General features: G+C 60.5%; 1 protein-coding gene across 2 annotated transcripts in view; it reads right to left on the minus strand.

The window, feature by feature from the left end:
• The window catches only part of ADGRL1 (adhesion G protein-coupled receptor L1), a 44250-nt gene extending 30858 nt beyond the window's left edge, over window positions 1–13392 (minus strand). The window contains exon 1 of one of the 2 annotated variants that reach the window (XM_060181861.1): window positions 12569–13392. The gene's annotated coding sequence lies outside the window, so the exon portion shown is untranslated. The remainder of the gene's footprint in view (window positions 1–12568) is intronic. The other variant, XM_060181860.1, reaches the window with a different exon arrangement.
• Between the last annotated feature and the right edge of the window lie 4590 nt (window positions 13393–17982).

Below are 17982 nucleotides of genomic sequence, written 5' to 3' on the forward strand. Positions count from 1 at the left end.
CCAAACAAGAACTGCGACCCAGCGGCAACCACTTGGGGGACAGGCCGGCTCAGCGAATGACCCTGACTTCAAATAACCTCCCACTCAAGCCCAGGGAAGAAGTGATCCCCCCCCTCCACCCCGTCCAGGACCCTCAGACCTTGCCCTGAGCTCTGGACACAGCCAGCAGGCAGTCTTACCCACCTGTATCCTCGGGTGTCCACGACTGGGGGACCCTGCACGCTGGCAGCCAGCCTGAGGTGTCACCTCCCCCAGCCAGCACACCAGGGCTTAGGCAGGCACCCAGCACCCCCCTCCTGGCACCCCGCTTCCTGTCTCAGTGCTCCGCGGGCTAATTAGCTTTCAGCTGCCTGGCGCCAAACTTTGGGGACCAGGGACCACTTTCCTGCTCCAGGGGGGCCCTCGGCAGGGGGAGCTGGAGACGGGCAGGCGGGCAGAGGGGGATGGGGAAAAAGGGGCCAGGGAGGCAGGCACCCAGGGTCCTGGCAGGAGGGTGTCTCTGTGACTTTGACTTCTTTATTTTATATATATATATATATATATATATATATATATTTTTTTTTTTTTTACTTATTTTCCTTTTTGTTGCCCTTGTTTTTTATTGTTGCTGTAGTTATTGTTGTTCTTGAAGTCGTCATTGTTGGACAGAACAGAGAGAAAGGGAGAGGGGAGGGGGGAGACAGAGAGGGGGAGAGAAAGACAGACACCTGCAGACCTGCTTCACCGCCTGGGAAGCGACTCCCCTGCAGGTGGGGAGCCGGGGGCTCGAACCGGGATCCTTACGCGGGTCCTTGCGCTTTGTGTCACGTGCGCTTAACCCGCTGCGCTACCGCCCGACTCCCGTGACCTGACTTCTTGTCCCCCAGTTTCTCTGTCTCTGTTGTAGTCTTCACAGCTTCTCTGCCTCAGTTTCCCTGGGAGCCCAGACCTGAAGGCTTCTGCCTTTTCTGCACCGCGGATCCTCCAATGCCACCCCCAGCCCCTGGGAACTCCCCCCTGAAGGGACCACTCAAAGGGCTTCTCACTGTCCCCACTGGGGTCCCCACAACCCCGCCTCCTCCCGGCTGTCTGACCCCTACTGCCATTAGGGTTCCCTGTCCAGAAACTGGTCTGGCCCAGAAAATTCCAGAAATACATGCTCTGCTGCCCTCCGATATGTGGTCCCCTGTTCTGCTTTCCATTTCCAGCGTGACACCCCAGTACCACCCATGAGTGGGATTCTCATCAACAATCTCTCCACAGAGGCCCAAACACTGCTCCACTGAAAACAAAACAAAATAAAATAAAGTAAGATAAAATAAGACAGGAAAGAAAAATGCCAATCTTCTAGCTCTCTGAGAGTTCTGGACATTTCTTTCCAGAGAAAGGAGAGACCGCACAGCCCTGCCCATCCTCCATGGGCTCCCTGGGTGCTGTGCCTGGTGCTGAGAGAGGAGAGACCCCACAGCCCTGCCCACCCTCCATGGGCTCCCTGGGTGCTGTGCCTGGTGCTGAGAGAGGAGAGACCCCACAGCCCTGCTGACCCTCCATGGGGCTCCCTGGGTGCTGTGCCTGGTGCTGAGAGAGGAGACACCCCACAGCCCTGCCCACCCTCCATGGGCTCCCTGGGTGCTGTGCATGGTGCTGAGAGGGGAGAGACCCCACAGCCCTGCCCACCCTCCATGGGGCTCCCTGGGTGCTGAGAGAGGAGAGACCCCACAGCCCTGCCCACCCTCCATGGGCTCCCTAGGTGCTGTGCAGGGTGCTGAGAGAGGAGAGACCCCACAGCCCTGCCCACCCTCCATGGGCTCCCTGGGTGCTGTGCAGGGTGCTGAGAGAGGAGAGACCCCACAGTCCTGCCCACCCTCCATGGGGCTCCTTGGGTGCTGTGCTTGGTGCTGAGAGAGGAGAGACCCCACAGCCCTGCCCACCCTCCATGGGCTCCCTGGGTGCTATGCATGGTGCTGAGAGAGGAGAGACCCCACAGCCCTGCCCACCCTCCATGGGCTCCCTGGGTGCTGTGCAGGGTGCTGAGAGAGGAGAGACCCCACAGCCTGCCCACCCTCCATGGGACTCCCTGGGTGCTGTGCAGGGTGCTGAGAGAGGAGAGACCCCACAGCCCTGCCCACCCTCCATGGGCTCCCTGGGTGCTGTGCAGGGTGCTGAGAGAGGAGAGACCCCACAGCCCTGCCCACCCTCCATGGGGTTCCCTGGGTGCTGTGCAGGGTGCTGAGAGACCCCACAGCCCTGTCCACCCTCCATGGGCTCCCTGGGTGCTGTGCAGGGTGCTGAGAGACACCACAGCCCTACCCACCCTCCATGGGCTCCCTGGGTGCTGTGCATGGTGCTGAGAGAGGAAAGACCCCACAGCCCTGCCCACCCTCCATGGGCTCCCTGGGTGCTGTGCAGGGTGCTGAGAGAGGAGAGACCCCACAGCCCTGCCCACCCTCCATGGGCTCCCTGGGTGCTGTGCAGGGTGCTGAGAGAGGAGACACCCCACAGCCCTGCCCACCCTCCATGGGCTCCCTGGGTGCTGTGCAGGGTGCTGAGAGAGGAGAGACCCCACAGTCCTGCCCATCCTCCATGGGGCTCCTTGGGTGCTGTGCCTGGTGCTGAGAGAGGAGAGACCCCACAGCCCTGCCCACCCTCCATGGGCTCCCTGGGTGCTATGCATGGTGCTGAGAGAGGAGAGACCCCACAGCCCTGCCCACCCTCCATGGGGCTCCCTGGGTGCTGTGCAGGGTGCTGAGAGAGGAGAGACCCCACAGCCCTGCCCACCCTCCATGGGCTCCCTGGGTGCTATGCATGGTGCTGAGAGAGGAGACACCCCACAGCCCTGCCCACCCTCCATGCGGCTCCCTGGGTGCTGTGCAGGGTGCTGAGAAAGGAGAGACCCCAAAGCCCTGCCCACCCTCCATGGGCTCCGTGGGTGCTGTGCAGGGTGCTGAGAGAGGAGAGACCCCACAGCCCTGCCCCACCCTCCATGGGGTTCCCTGGGTGCTGTGCAGGGTGCTGAGAGACCCCACAGCCCTGTCCACCCTCCATGGGCTCCCTGGGTGCTGTGCAGGGTGCTGAGAGACCCCACAGCCCTACCCACCCTCCATGGGCTCCCTGGGTGCTGTCCATGGTGCTGAGAGAGGAAAGACCCCCACAGCCCTGCCCACCCTCCTGGGCTCCCTGGGTGCTGTGCAGGGTGCTGAGAGAGGAGAGACCCCACAGCCCTGCCCACCTTCCATGGGGCTCCCTGGGTGCTGTGCAGGGTGCTGAGAGAGGAGAGACCCCACAGCCCTGCCCACCCTCCATGGGCTCCCTGGGTGCTGTGCATGGTGCTGAGAGAGGAGAGACCCCACAGCCCTGCCCACCCTCCATGGGCTCCCTGGGTGCTGTGCAGGGTGCTGAGAGAGGAGAGACCCCACAGCCCTGCCCACCCTCCATGGGCTCCCTGGGTGCTGTCCATGGTGCTGAGAGAGGAGAGACCCCCACAGCCCTGCCCACCCTCCATGGGCTCCCTGGGTGCTGTGCCTGGTGCTGAGAAAGTAGATAACCCACACACACACCCCTCCCATAGCCCCCTAGTTCCTACTCTTACTTTCTGGCCCTGTGGATTGTCCGTCCTGGGAATTTCTCACAACGAGAATCACAAAAGAAGGCTTCTTCCTTTGCTTCTGGCTGGGACACCCATATGCAATTCTACCCCCTTCCCAGCTGCTTTCTCATTCCAAGACTGAGAGACCTTCTCCTGGTGCCATGATGCCTCCCAAGTGGTGTTGGGACTTGAACCTGGCAAGGCAACCTTCCTCCTAGGGGACCCCTCTCTCTGCTCCTCTGATTATTCTGTTTTTGAGGGAAGTGGTGCTGTTGGTGGCATTCTAGCCGTTGTCTTTGTTGTTATTGTTCTCAGGTGGCGGTGGGGCTTGAACCCAGGGCCTCACACATACGCACAAGGAAGGGCTCCAGCACCCAGCTGCCTTCATGGCCTCAAGGAGTCTGTCTATCCTTCCTTACTTCTTTCTTCCTCCCTCTTTCCCCCTTCCTTTCTTTTTCTTTCTTTCTTTCCTTCTTTCTTTCTTTCTTTCTTTCTTTCTTTCTTTCTTTCTTTCATTTCATCTTTTTTTCTTCCTCTTTCTGCCTCCCTCCCTCCCTACATTCCTTCTTTTCCTTTTCCTTCCCATTCTTGCCAGAATCTTCCCCCCTCCCAGACAGTGAGAGACAGAGAGAGATACAGAAAGCAGGAAAGACACCACAGCGCCATGCCACGCCCCCACTCAGGAAGACACCCCCCCCCCGCGTTCGTTCCCGTGTGGCGACCGGGGGCTCGAGACCAGGTCCCCACGTGGGATGAGGGGAACCCTTGACCGTGTGAGCCCTCTCCTGGACCCTCTAAAAATCAACCTGAAAATGAAGCCTCTTGAGAAAGGGGCACACTTGTGCTTCCCAAGATAATGGAGGGCTCATGAGCCTTGTGCAAACAGTATGAGGAGAGTTGAGAATTTTTATTTGGGGAGCTACAATTTGGGGGAGGAGGATACAGGAACCCAGGACCTGGAGGTATTGAAACTTGGGGCTCTTCTGCCTCCCAGCTCCTGGCTTCCCCACCTCCTTTCTTGCTTGATTTGTTTGTGGGGGGCCAGTGAGTGCCCACTCTGGAGCCCACAGTGACCCCAATTTAGCTCCTGGGAAAGAGAGGACCCCAGCTACCCACCCATGCAGGGCCGGACCTCCCCCCAGCCTCCAAGTTGGCTCCCAGACATGTGCTGGCCTCCAGTCAGGTGGTGTCCAGCGGGGGGACCCCGAGGGTGGGCGACGGGCCCAGCTCTGTCCTCGGGTGACCCTGGGGGTTTCCAGGTGGGGTAGCGGCTGCTCCGTGGCGCCCCACAGCATGTCTCCGTGGCAACCCTCTGCTTCAGTGGGTGGGAGTCAGATGGGGGGCGCTGACATGGGGGCCCTCTGGCCTTTCTTTGGCCCCATACCTCCATACTACAGCCTCCTGTCTCCTCAGCCTCGTCACCCCTCCCCAGTCTTGCTGGTGGAGCCCCCACCCACACACACCCCAAAAACCAACAAAGTGGCAGTTGGGCGGTAGCGCAGCGGGTTAAGTGCAGGTGGCGCAAAGCGCAAGGACCCACATAAGGATCCCGGTTTGAACCCCGGCTCCCCACCTGCAGGGGAGTCGCTTCCCAGGCGGTGAAGCAGGTCTGCAGGTGTCTGTCTTCCTCTACCCCCCTCTGTCTTCCCTTCCTCTCTCCATTTCTCTCTGTCCTATCCAACAACGACAACATCAATCATAACTACAACAGTAAAACAACAAGAGCAACAAAAGGGAATAAACAATAAATAGGTAATATTAAAAAAAAACCAACAAAGTCTGAGGATGACAGCGGAGAGCATAGACACAGAGACTTGCCTCCTCCTGGAAGCCCTCAGGCATGATGGGACAGGAATCAGGAGGTGGCAGGTCGGGCTTTTCTGAGCCCAGAGACAGGGCAAGCAGCTGGGCAAGAGGGCTGAGGTCCAGTATCCCCCCAAAACCCCTCATCCCCCCCATCCTCCAGCTCCACGGAGGCCAGCAGGGTCCTTCCATGTGCCGCTCCTCCACCCCTCTCTCTGCAGAGACAGAGACAGAGAGGAGAGACACCAGAGCATCATGCAGCGGAGGCCAGGCTCGAACCCGGGTCATACACGCGACAAAGCAGAACGTGGTCCAGAGGAAATAGTTTACTGGCCCAGTCTGTGACTTTTGAATTTTTTTCCGCTAACTTATGTATTTATTTATGAGAAAAAAAGACACACAGAGAGAAGGAGGGTGGAGGAGAAGGAGAAGGAGAGCCTCCCTCCCTCTGGCACCTGCGATGCTGGGGATGATTACGAGAGAGAGAGAGAGAGAGAGAGAGAGAGAGACAGAGAGAGGAGGGGCGTCAGAGCACCAGATGGTCTGTGCGGTGTTAGAGATCAAACCAGAAGCCTCAAGAGTGACAGTTCAGGGAGCTGGGCGGTAGTGCGGTGGGCGAGTTAAGTGCAGGTGGCACGAAGCACAAGGACCGGCATAAGGATCCCGGTTCGAGCCCCCGGCTCCCCACCTGCAGGGGAGTCGCTTCCCAGGCGGTGAAGCAGGTCTGCAGGTGTCTGTCTTTCTCTCCCCCTCTCTGTCTTCCCCTCCTCTCTCCATCTCTCTCTGTCCTATCCAACAATGGCGACATCAATAACAACAACAATAACTACAATAATAAAACAACAAGGGCAACAAGAGGGAATAAATAATAAATATTAAAAAAATAATAAACCTTTAGAAGAGGTGACAGTTCAGTACTCTACCAGCTGAGCTATCTCCCCAGGTTCAAATACTGATTACTTAAAGGCAGAGGCCCTCATTCATAGAGGGCGTCACTGCTGAGTGGTCCCATCTGCCAACAGTTTCCTTCCTTTTCAATTTCAGAGAAAGGAGAGAAATCCCACAACCCTGCCCACCCTCCATGGGACTGTGGGGTCTCTCCTCTCTCAGCACCCTGCACAGCACCCAGGGAGCCCATGGAGGGTGGGCAGGGCTGTGGGGTCTCTCCTCTCTCAGCACCATGGACAGCACCCAGGGAGCCCATGGAGGGTGGACAGGGCTGTGGGGTCTCTCCTCTCTCAGCACCAGGCACAGCACCCAGGGAGCCCCATGGAGGGTGGGCAGGGCTGTGGGGCCTCTCCTCTCTCAGCACCCTGCACAGCACCCAGGGAGCCCCATGGAGGGTGGGCAGGGCTGTGGGGTCTCTCCTCTCTCAGCACCCTGCACAGCACCCAGGGAGCCCCATGGAGGGTGGGCAGGGCTGTGGGGCCTCTCCTCTCTCAGCACCATGCACAGCACCCAGGGAGCCCATGGAGGGTGGGCAGGGCTGTGGGATCTCTCCTCTCTCAGCACCATGCACAGCATCCAGGGAGCCCATGGAGGGTGGGCAGGGCTGTGGGGTGTCTCCTCTCTCAGCACCAGGCACAGCACCCAGGGAGCCCATGGAGGGTGGGCAGGGCTGTGGGGTCTCTCTTCTCTCAGCACCCTGCACAGCACCCAGGGAGCCCATGGAGGGTGGGCAGGGCTGTGGGGTCTCTCCTCTCTCAGCACCAGGCACAGCACCCAGGGAGCCCATGGAGGGTGGGCAGGGCTGTGGGGCCTCTCCTCTCTCAGCTCCATGCACAGCACCCAGGGAGCCCCATGGAGGGTGGGCAGGGCTGTGGGGTCTCTCTCAGCACCCTGCACAGCACCCAGGGAGCCCATGGAGGGTGGGCAGGGCTGTGGGGTCTCTCCTCTCTCAGCACCATGCACAGCACCCAGGGAGCCCATGGAGGGTGGGCAGGGCTGTGGGGTCTCTCCTCTCTCAGCACCATGCACAGCACCCAGGGAGCCCCATGGAGGGTGGGCAGGGCTGTGGGGTCTCTCCTCTCTCAGCACCCTGCATAGCACCCGGGGAACCCATGGAGGGTGGGCAGGGCTGTGGGGTCTCTCCTCTCTCAGCACCATGGACAGCACCCAGGGAGCCCATGGAGGGTGGGGCCGTGCTCTCTCCTTTGCTGCCCCTTTTGAATTTTATTATCTAATAAATTGACCTGGAGAATCCACTCCGTGGTCTAACAGTATGATTCTGGCACTGCAAAGAAATAAATAAGGCTGGGTGGCGGCGTGTCAGGTTAAGCATACACGTAACATTGCACAAGGTACAGGGTTTGAGCCCCCAGTCCCTACCTGCAGGGGGGAAGCTTCACAAGTGGTGAAGCAGAGCTGCAGGTCTCTCTCCTCTCCATTTCTCTGTCTCTGCCCAAAATAAATATAAACATGGGCAGTAGGAAACAAGTAGTTTCCATGAATCCCTTTGGGCGTTCTCTCCCCCCCCCCTCTCTCTCCCTCCCTCCCTCCCTCTCGTAAAGTTGCCTGTTTTTGCTTTAACTCTGTTTCCTCTGCTCTAAGTTGTTGTCGTCATTGTTTTTAATCAGGATTGTTGCTGGGGCTCAGTGCCTGCAAAAGCTCATGCTCCTGGTGGTTATTTCTTGAGAAAGAGACAGAGAGACACCTGCAGCCCTGCTTCAGCACTCGTGAAGCTTCCCCCCTGCAGGCTGGGGACTGGGGGCTCGAACTCAGGTCCTCAAGCACTCTCCCGTCTTATTATTTTTGAAATGTCATTTCTGGGGTGCAGGAGACTGAGTCCCGTTTCTCACCGAGGCAGGATTGGTGTCCAGTGGGGCTCAGCCTCTCTTCAAGGCTTCATTCGCTTTTTGAAATCTGGGGGTAGATTGAGTTATCTCTGGGTGTTCTGGGGACTCGGACCCAAGGCTTTCCAACCGGTGGAGAGTATGTTCTGCTGGGTTCAAAGCGGGTGGAGATGGGGCGGCCTCCCTCAAGTGTCCCCACAAGCCCTCACCAAACCTAGTCCACATGCTTCTGGCTCTCCCCTTCTGCTGTCTGAGCTCCTTCCTGGAAGCCCTCCTCCAGGAAGGCCTCTGGGATTGGAAGGCCAGATCAGCATCCCCTGAGGGTCCCCACCACCACCAAGGTGGCCTCTCAGTGAACCCCAAGATTGTACTCTCAATGGGGGGGGGGCAGCAGGGCTGTGGGTTCACCGAGGCAGAGGAGGGTAGTTCCCAGGTTTGAATCCCAGCGATACCCTTTTTCTGCCCCACCTCTCTTTCCCTGAGACATGTGGGGGTGGGTGCAGGGGAGCCCCCAAATTCTGCCCCTGATGGAGAGCCTGCAGTGTCTCAGTGCTGACCCCCGGTCATCACACACGGGGTTCCAGGTCACCAGCCTGAGCTGGTCACCCACAAAAAGCAAGGAGTGAATTTGGGGTTCACTTAAGTGTGTAGTGGGGGGTGTGGCTGCCCATAGTTGGGAAGGAGGCAGGCACCCCCCCCAAATCATGGCACAGCTGCAGGGACGGGGAGGGCCTGAATGAGTGCCAAGGCTTCGGGGTTCAGAGGGGACTGAGTTGAGGGGTCAGGGCCTGGGTGATATCGTGGATTTGGGGGTGGGACACATGGGGACAGAGGGACCAAGCTCACGTGCCACAGAGCCCCAGCCTCCACCACTGGGGGGCGTTACTGGCCCCCCCAAAAAAATCCCTACCCCACCCAGGGCCACTGGCATCTCTGGGTACCTGCAGGGGAGCACCCCCATGCCCTTGGGGTCCCCCACCCCTCTTCTGCCCACATCCCCTCCCCCACTCTTCTCAGCATCCAGGAGGGGGAGGGGGAGACACGGCTATTTTTAGATTTTTTTTTTGGGGGGTGTGGGCTAATTTTAGCTCAAGCATCACTGAGTGGAACTCCTGCTCCCCCCCAGTCCAGAGTTGGGGGGCAAAGGGGGTTCGGTTTCCCTCAAGGCTGACTGAAGAAGGAGAGTTTGCCAGCAGGGGCCCCCCCACCAGAGGGTTGAGCCAAGGGGTCCCCACCCCACTCCTTCCTCCCAGGCTCAGGAAGTCCCAGACTGACCACTGGACCAGCTTGGTCTGCGCACATGTGATGGGGGGGGATAGAAAGACTTAACATGAGCTGCTTGTCCTCCCTGGCTCCCCCTTTTTTGGGGGGGGGATTTTCAGGTGGAAGGGTTGCTCTTGCACCCACCCCCCTAAAAAATGATAGTTTTTGGGCAGGAGCTGCCTGCCCCCCTGCCCCCATCAAGGGGGAACTGAGAGCAAATTCCAACTGGCATGTGGAATCCAGCACCCCTAGGGTGAGTGACCGGATGACTGGGGGCATGGGGGGTTTGGGGGTGCTCAGGAAAGGGGTGAAACCCAATGGGAGACACCCCCCCACCACCAAAGGCTCCCAGGGAGGGGACATTCACAGCCAAATCCTTGCAGACAAGCACCACAGCAGGTACAAAGACCCTGGAGTCAGCCAGGCGTAGGATGGAGGTTGCTGGGGGTGGGGACACAGGAGGAGGTCCCCAGCATCTCCCACGTGGACAACACGCCCCCCCAAGTCCACAACCTGGGAACACAGCTCCCCCCACAAGTCCACAGCTCACAGGTTAAGAATCCTTTGCCTGAACCCTTCAGCCCAGGACACAGTCCCCCAGCACCAAGCCCCCCTTTCCCACAGGCGGACAGGAAAACAGACAAATCTGGGGTGCCCCCTCCACCTCCTGCTTCCCCCACCACTCGTGGGGTCTTCATGGGAGACCCCAGCACACAGAAGAGGCAGGGAGTGAAAACTCACAGGTGGCTGGAAGACATGGGGGGCTAGCTTTCAAAGGACACCCCCCACTTTACAACTGGGGACCCCACTTCCCTTGTTGGGCGTGCTGGGCCAGATTTGGGCACCTCCAGGGGGAATGGAGCTGTTGGGAATAGAAAGAGGGTTCGAGGACCCGGGAACCCCCCCCACCTGAAGAGGGAGGTCTTCCCCTGCCCCCTGGGGGACCTGAGGGATCCGGGGGTGGGGGCAGCGTCTGGCCTGTGGACACCGGATCCCTCCACTGGACCCACACAGAAACCAGACCCTGTGTCCTTGGTCACACGTCTGGAGGGGACAGAGTGCCCTGAAGGACCAGGGATTATATATATATATATATATTTTGGGGGGGAATGTCTGTATATATTCTAAGGTCCACCAGCAGAAGAGGGGCCCACCCCTACCTCCTGGAAACGAACCCCCCATATCCCTCAAAAGGTCTAACCCGGCTTGTCCCCCCCTCCCTCAGTCACCTGGGGCACCTGCTGTGTAACTATGCCAGAACTGGGGGGGGTGGTGGCAAGGAAACCTCTAGACTCAGACAGGCCTGGCACCAGCCAGCCAGCTCCACCCCACCAACACGGCGCATGGAGAGGGGTGTCCCCAGGGCAGGCTGGGAATAGAACCAAACCAGAGAGCACCTTCCTCCCCTCCCCGGCCGGCCACCTCCTCCAGGCAGGCCCCTGGGGTGTAAGCCCCCGGGTCCTCGTGGTTCCCTGTCCTTGGGGAGCCCCCTTCCTCCACCCCACTGAGAGTCTGGGGGGCAGATGACAGGGAGGCCCCCCATTCCATGCCAAAGACTCAGGGGACCAGGCCTCCGGAGCAGGTGGAAGGCAGGAAGGAAGGACAGCGTCCCCAGGCTGCGAATTGGGGTGAAGAGACCCCCCCACACACCTGGGGTGGAGGGAGGGAGAGGGAGCGAGAGGTGCCATCCTCCTCACCCCCAAATGTTGGGGTGCTGGAGAGGGAGGGCGGCAGAGTCCAGAGGTTCCTCAACCTCTCCGCCTCCCCCAGACGGCATGGAGGTCACCAAGCTGGGGAGGGGGACCCCTCCATCCACAGGGGTCCCCCACACCTGTCCCCTTGCCGCCGTTGACACACATCCCCCCGCCCCCCAGTAGCTAGGAGAACTGGGTGAGCAGAGACAGAGAGAGATAGAAGGAAGGAAGGAGAGAGACACAGAGAGAGGCGGCCAGCCATCTTAGCAGCCATCTTGAACCCCTCCCCCCGGCCCCCCCAAGCACACATGTTTTGGCCGGGGGCACACCGACCTGGGGACTGGGGGGGTCCCCCAGAAACAGGGGGAGAAAGGCCACAAGCCTGGGGTGGGGGTAGCAGACACCCCTCCCTTTCAAGGCTGTCATGATTTTTGTTGTTTTTTTTTTTGGGGGGGGGCTCAAGCTCAGGGGGGAGGGGGCACAGACCAGAAAAAGGCTGGAAAGGGTGTGTGTGTGTGGGGGGGTTACTGGGCAGGACCAGGTGTTGAACAAGGGGTGCGCCCCCCCAGAAGTGGGTGGGCGGCTGGGGGGGCACCCCTAGCCAAAACCTCTGGCTGAGTACAGATGAAGACACACTCAGGATCTTCTCCCCCACCGCCTCCCCCCAAAAAAAATACCAAAAAAAGAATTCAGACCCGGACTGAGGTCCCAGGACGCCCCCCACACGAGCAGGGTGACAAGTGAACCCCCAAAATGAGTGTGGGGGGGCGGGTTCCCACATCTGGTGAAGCCCAATGCACCCAGGCGGGGTCCCAGGCACACAGGATGCTCGCGGGGTGGCTGGCTCCCTCATCCCGGCGCCCGCCGGGGACCCCCGCACCCCAAACCCAGACAGACCCCCTCCCCCTCCCCCCACGGTCCCCCTCCCCCGCTAGGATTGGGGGGGATACAAACAGCCCCCCCTCCACACACACACACACACACACACACACACACCAGCATCCTGCGGCGCCAGCCATCCCCCCTCGTGGCTCCTCCGGGAGGGGGCACCCCCCAACCTCCACCCAGTCCCCCCCCCCCCCCCCGCCAACACCCAGACGCCCACACAAATAGGGCGCCCCCCCCTCCGCGGGGACACGCAGCCGCCGCCACAAAGGCGGGCGCGGGCCCCTCCCCCCGCGACGCCCCTCCGCACCCCCAGGGGGCGCCCCTCCCCCCAATAAAGCGGGGGGCCGGGCGCCCCGTTTTCCCCAGCTCCCCCCACCCCCACCCCCACCCCCACCCCGGGGCGCCTGGTGCAGCGGTCAGCACCCTGGGCCCGCACAGGCCCTGCCTACACGCACTCGGCCTCCCTCCCTCTCTCCCCGTAAACCCGAGGGGGTCCCCCCACTTTCAGGGCGCGCACACCTGGCCAGGTGTTTCCCCTCCCACCCCCCCGCAGACAAACTCACCTGCCCCGCGCGGCTCGGGGGTCGGCGCTGCGCGTGGCTCCGCCAGGCCGGGCCCCCCGCCCTGCACATCTCCCGCAGCCGGGGCGGGGGGTGCGGCAGGGGGGAAAGAGGGGGTGCGAGGCGACCCCCCTCCAAAAATGATAATAATAATAATAATAAAAGGGGAAAGAAAAAATAGATAAGGGGAAAGGGGGGGGATCGCACACTGCCCGGAGGCTGGGGCTGGGGGCGCGCGGGTCCGAGCCCCTCCCGGAAAATGGGGGGGGGGTGCGGCGTCAGAGCTTGGGGGGCTGGGGCGAGGCGGAGCCCCCCGAGACGGCCGCCCGCAGCTCCCCGCAGCTCCGCGGCCCTCGGGGAGCCCCCGCAGCCCCCCGCCGCCCGGAGGCCCCGCGCGCCCCCATCCGGGGGGGCCCCCCCTGGGCAGGCAGAGGCGAGGCGGGAGGGGCGCCGACGGCTGGGGCTCCCCGCAGCGGCCGCGGGGGGCTGGGGGGGTGGGCTCGGAGCTGGGGGGGCCGGGGGGCGCGGGCCGGGAGCTTGGGGGGGCCGGGCCGGTGGGCTCCGCAGGATGCGGGGCTCCAGCAATGACAAGCCGCCTGGTCGCGGGGCTCCGGGATGGAGGAGAAGTGGGGGGGCGGGGAGGAGGGGACCCCACCGGCGCCTGCAAAACCCGGCCTGGAGCCGCCGCCCCGGGACCGGCCTCCCGCCACCTGCCGGGGCGCTCGAAGGGGGGGGCGGGGAGGGGACCCCGAAAACCCGGGCCGGATCGGATCGCCCTTCCCGAGCCCCTTTGGGAAAGAATTAAAATTTAAAAACGGGGTTCAGACCGCTAGACGTGCCAAATCCCCGAGTTGGGGAAAAAAAAAAAGCAGAAGAAGAAGATGAAGAAGGGGGAGGTGGGGTGGGGGGGCAGTGGCCAGGGGGTGCGCTGGAAAACCCGGAGTGGATTCCGCCGCTGGGGGCGCGCTGGGGTGCAACCCCCCCAAGATTTGCAAAACCTTTGCAAAACCGGGGTGATTCTGTGTGTAGGGGGGAAGGGGGATGGCGGGTTGCAGCTGCGACGGGGCCGACGGGACCCCGGGGCGGGCGGTTTTGGGGGGGCCGGATCCTGGGCGCTGCGTCTGGCCCAGTGCAGCGGGCGCCCCCAAAACCCGGCCTGGATCGCGCGGAGCTGGGGCGCGCTGGGGAGGGGGGGATTAAGGGTGGGGGGGCCCGAGTGTCTTGGGCTACCCCTCCTAAAAAAATAAAATAAAATAAAGTAAAATAAACCTTTCCCCCCAGCTTCTGGGCAGCGACGTGCCCGGCCGGGGAGGGGGGGCGAATAAAAGGCAGGTCCCCGGGTGGGGTTGGGGGGGGGGGCTTTATATACTAAGCTCAGGGAGGGGGCTGGTGGGGGGGCACAGGGAGGTGGCTCTCCACCGAGAGAGGAGGGGGGAGGGTCCGAAAGCCAGGAATGGACTTCGCGACCGGGACATGGGGGGGGGGACCTCCCTGACATCCCCCCCATGGATCTGCTCCAGTGTTTTTTTTTTTGGGGGGGTGAGAAGGAGGTGGGGTTCTCTTAACGCCTCCTATGTCTGCTCCATGGTTGGGGGGGGAGGTGAGAGAGAGAGAGACAGACAGACAGAGAGAGAGAGAGAGAGAGAGAGAGAGAGAAGAGAGAGAAATTGAATTGGAGGTTCTCAGTAAGAGCCAAAACCTGGGCCGGATCCTCGCCCTCGCTCAGCCCACTTCTGGCGTCTACACCGCAGTGGGGGTGGGCTCCCGAAGTAGGGCAAGGAACAGGGTCCCCCGATATCTCCAGACTGGGGCGAGAGGCGCCTCCCCCCCCCCACCACCACCAATGTGGCATGGGGTACCCTCCACCCCAGGCTGTGACTCAAGATGGAGAAAAAGGGCTTTAGAACTTGGGGTCCCCAGGACCCTTCCCCAAATAGGCTGGGTGCTGCAGAAGGGGGGGGCTGCAGGATGGGGTGGCGATTGATGGATGGAGTGTGTGTATGTATTGGGGGGGATGCATTGTCTCAGAGGGGATCCATACTGGGGGGGGCGCAGGGGGAGTGCTAGCAGAACCGGCACCCTAAAACTTAGTGTGGACCCCCAAAAGCTGGTTCCAGGGGTGTGTGCACCCCCCCATTCTACAAGAGGTGAGCTCAGGATGGGGTTGGGGGAGCCCAGATGTGTCTGTAGGAATGATAAGAACCTCCCCCCCCAAAAAAAAAATTGGACGCTGCAGAGTGGAATGGAAGGTTTAGGTAATGAGAAAGGCACCCCCCATAATCAGAGCTGGGGAGGGGGCGCACCTGGAATATGCGGGTCCCCTTGGCATCTGGGGCTCCCTGGCCTTGCACCTGGACGGCCAGACCCCACCGCTGGGCCTTAAGCTCCAAGTGTCTTGGAAGTCAAGGTTGGGGGGTGCTAAACAAGCCCCCTACCCCCATTTTTCCATCCTTTTTAGGGTATCTGGATCTGGGGGGCACCTCTTCGTGACTGTTTCCCACTTTTGAGATACACGGAGGGCATGGGGGGGCTCAGAGAAAGTCTGCAGGTGCTGGGGGGTGGGGGCAGGGCTGGGAACTTGGGGGGCACTCTAGGAGATCCCCCCCTTTCCTCACACACAAGCTCTCTCTAAACCCAGAGCTGTAGAAAGGAGGAAAGAAAGCTTAGTTGGTGTGGGGGGTGGGCAAGCAGAGCTCCATGTCTCTCTGTCCCCCCAGCCCCCCACCATTCAGCCTGAGACCCCCACCTCACCCCCGCCGCCTGGGGAACCAGGTCCGTGCGCCTGGCAGGGAAGGAGGTGGGTGGATCTCAAATCCGAAACTGAAAAGAGGGGTGGCTTCCACTTTAAGAAGACCCCTCCCCCAAAAAAAACTCAGTTTGGGGGTGGGGAACCCAACCAGGATAAGACCCCCTCCCCACCCCAGAACCCAGCCCACCCCCCACTCCCCAGCTCGTTCTAGTCCAGTCGGTTCTCCAGCCTCCAAGCTGCGGATCTCCGGGCATGAAGGACTTGGGGCTGGGGGCTGGGGTGGGGGGAACCCGGAGCAATCGGGGCGCCCCGCCCCCAACCCCCCGCCCCCCGCCCCGGCAGCCGGCCGCGCATGCGCAGTGGAGGCCGCGCCTGCAGCCCTGGGGCCTGGCAACAGGGTCCCGGCGCTTGTTGGGGCGCCCCTGGCTCTGGGGTCTCCAAACCGCCCCCCACCCACCCCGGGGTGCCCTGCACCTGGGCCGCCCCAGATTCAGTTGACCCTGCGCCAGGACACCCCACCTTTCCAGTCCCAGCTGCCCCAACCGCCCGCCCCCCCATTCAGGGCACCCCCAAATTCAGATGACACCCCCCCAGCCTGAAGTGGGGGATTGCACCCTCTGCACCTCGAACCTGGGGGGGGGACCTTCCTGACCCTGTGGGTCATTTAAAAAAATTGGGGGGGGTTAAGAGGCAGAGGGGCTGGAACCCAGGACCTTGAGCTGAGCAAGTCCTGCACTCTGTCTGCTGAGCGATTTCCCAGGCCGCCTCCAAGGGCATTTTCTCCTTCAATTAATTTAATTTAATTTAATTTTTTAAAAAAAATTTTTTTCATTTACTTTATTTTAATGAGAAAGAGTAGATACAGAGGGAAAGCTACTGAGAGAAAGAGACCAGAACCCTGCTCGGCTCTGGCTTATGGTGGTGCTGGGGATTGAACCTGAGACCTCAGAGCCTCAGGCTTTTATGGCATTTGCATAACCATTATGCTATTTCCCCAGCCCTAATTTTAATTTTTTAAGAGAGAGACAGAGAGATATTTGGGGGGGGCTCTTTCTCTTTGTTACTCTCCAGGCGCAAACCCCTTGACTCCACGGGTACAGCGCACACCTGACCACACTCGGAGACCCGAGTTCGAGCCCCCTGGTCGCCACACGGGAGCTCTGTGAGTGGCAGAGCCGTGCTGTGGTATCTCTCCTCTCCCTGTCTCTCTGTCTCTGTCTCATGGGATTGAAACAGACGTGGGGGGGGGGGAATCAACTGGGAGCAGGTGCAGAAAAAAATTGCATGGTTCTTTTAGGGTGAGGAGAATCCCAGATGGCACGATGGGTAGGCCGGGAGATCTGCAGTGGTTAGAGCACTGGACTGTCAAGTGTGAGGTCCCAGGTTCGATCCCTGGCGTCACAGGTGCAAGGGGGAAGTTCTGCTTCTCTCTCTCTCCCTCCTCTCTCTCCTCTCTCTTCCTTCTCTCCTCTCTCTCTCTCTTTCTCTCTCCTCTCTCTCTTCCTCCTCTCTCTCCTCTTTCTCTCTCTCTCTCTCCTCTCTCGCCTCTCCTCTCTCTCTCCCTCCTCTCTCTCTCTCCCTCATGTTGATAAACTTTTGAGCCAAGAAATGCAGGATGCCTGGTCCTCTGGGGGTGGGGGAAGCCAGCTCATCTGATGGAGGCCGCTCTGGATTGAGGTGGGGGATCTCTGTGAGAAGAGGGGGAGAGGTCTGGGGAAAGGACCAGCTTGGGGCCAAGCAGGAGGGAGGAATAGAGGGATGATGGAAGGAAGAGGAGGAGGAAGAGGAGGAGGAAGAGGAGGAGGAGGAAGAGGGGAGTCGGGCGGGTAGAACAGCGGGTTAACTGCACTTGGAGCAAAGCGCAAGGACCAGCACAAGGATCCCAGTTCGAGCCCCCGGCTCCCCACCTGCAGGGGAGTCGCTTCCCAGGCGGTGAAGCAGGTCTGCAGGTGTCTGTCTTTCTCTCCCCTTCTCTGTCTTCTCTTCCTCTCTCCATTTCTCTCTGTCCTAGCCAACAACGACGACAACAATAACAACAATAATAACTACAACAATAAAACAACAAGGGCAACAGAAGGGAATAAATAAATATTTAAAGAAAGAAGAGGAGGAGGATGAAAAGGAGGAAGAGGAGGCAGGGAGGTGAGGGGGCAATCAGTCCCTTTGGGCCGGACCCGCTTCCTGGAGGGCGGTGGGTTTTGGTGTGAGAAGCTGGCAGTCATAGAGGGTTCTGTGCAGAGCTGGGAGCAGGCCGGGCTCTGGGGCTCTCGGGGTGCAGGGGGGAGGCAGAGCCTGGCGGTCAGAGACCAGGGCAGCCGCCGAGCTGATGGGTGGAGGGCAGTGGCTGACTCGGGGTATGTCCGTGGGTCACTGTTGTGAGGCTTCCTCCACTCAAAACTGGCTTTTTTTTTTTTTCAGCTGGAGAGACAGAGATAGCAGGAGAGAAGGCAAGAAAACGCCGGCCCCAAGCTTCCGCCGGTGCAGTGGAGGCTGGGCTCGAACCCGGCTTACACACAGAACAAAGAAACACACTGTCCAGACGAGCTGTTTTCCCAGCCCTGGGTATTATTTCATTTTACTTTATTGACTTATTAATTAATTTTTTTTAGAGAATGAACTCTGGGGATTCATATCTGTGTGGGAGCTCTGAGCGGCTCCCTGGGTTCTC

Source organism: Erinaceus europaeus, chromosome 23 (assembly GCF_950295315.1).
Source record: "Erinaceus europaeus chromosome 23, mEriEur2.1, whole genome shotgun sequence".
Classification (NCBI taxonomy): Eukaryota; Metazoa; Chordata; class Mammalia; order Eulipotyphla; family Erinaceidae; genus Erinaceus; species Erinaceus europaeus.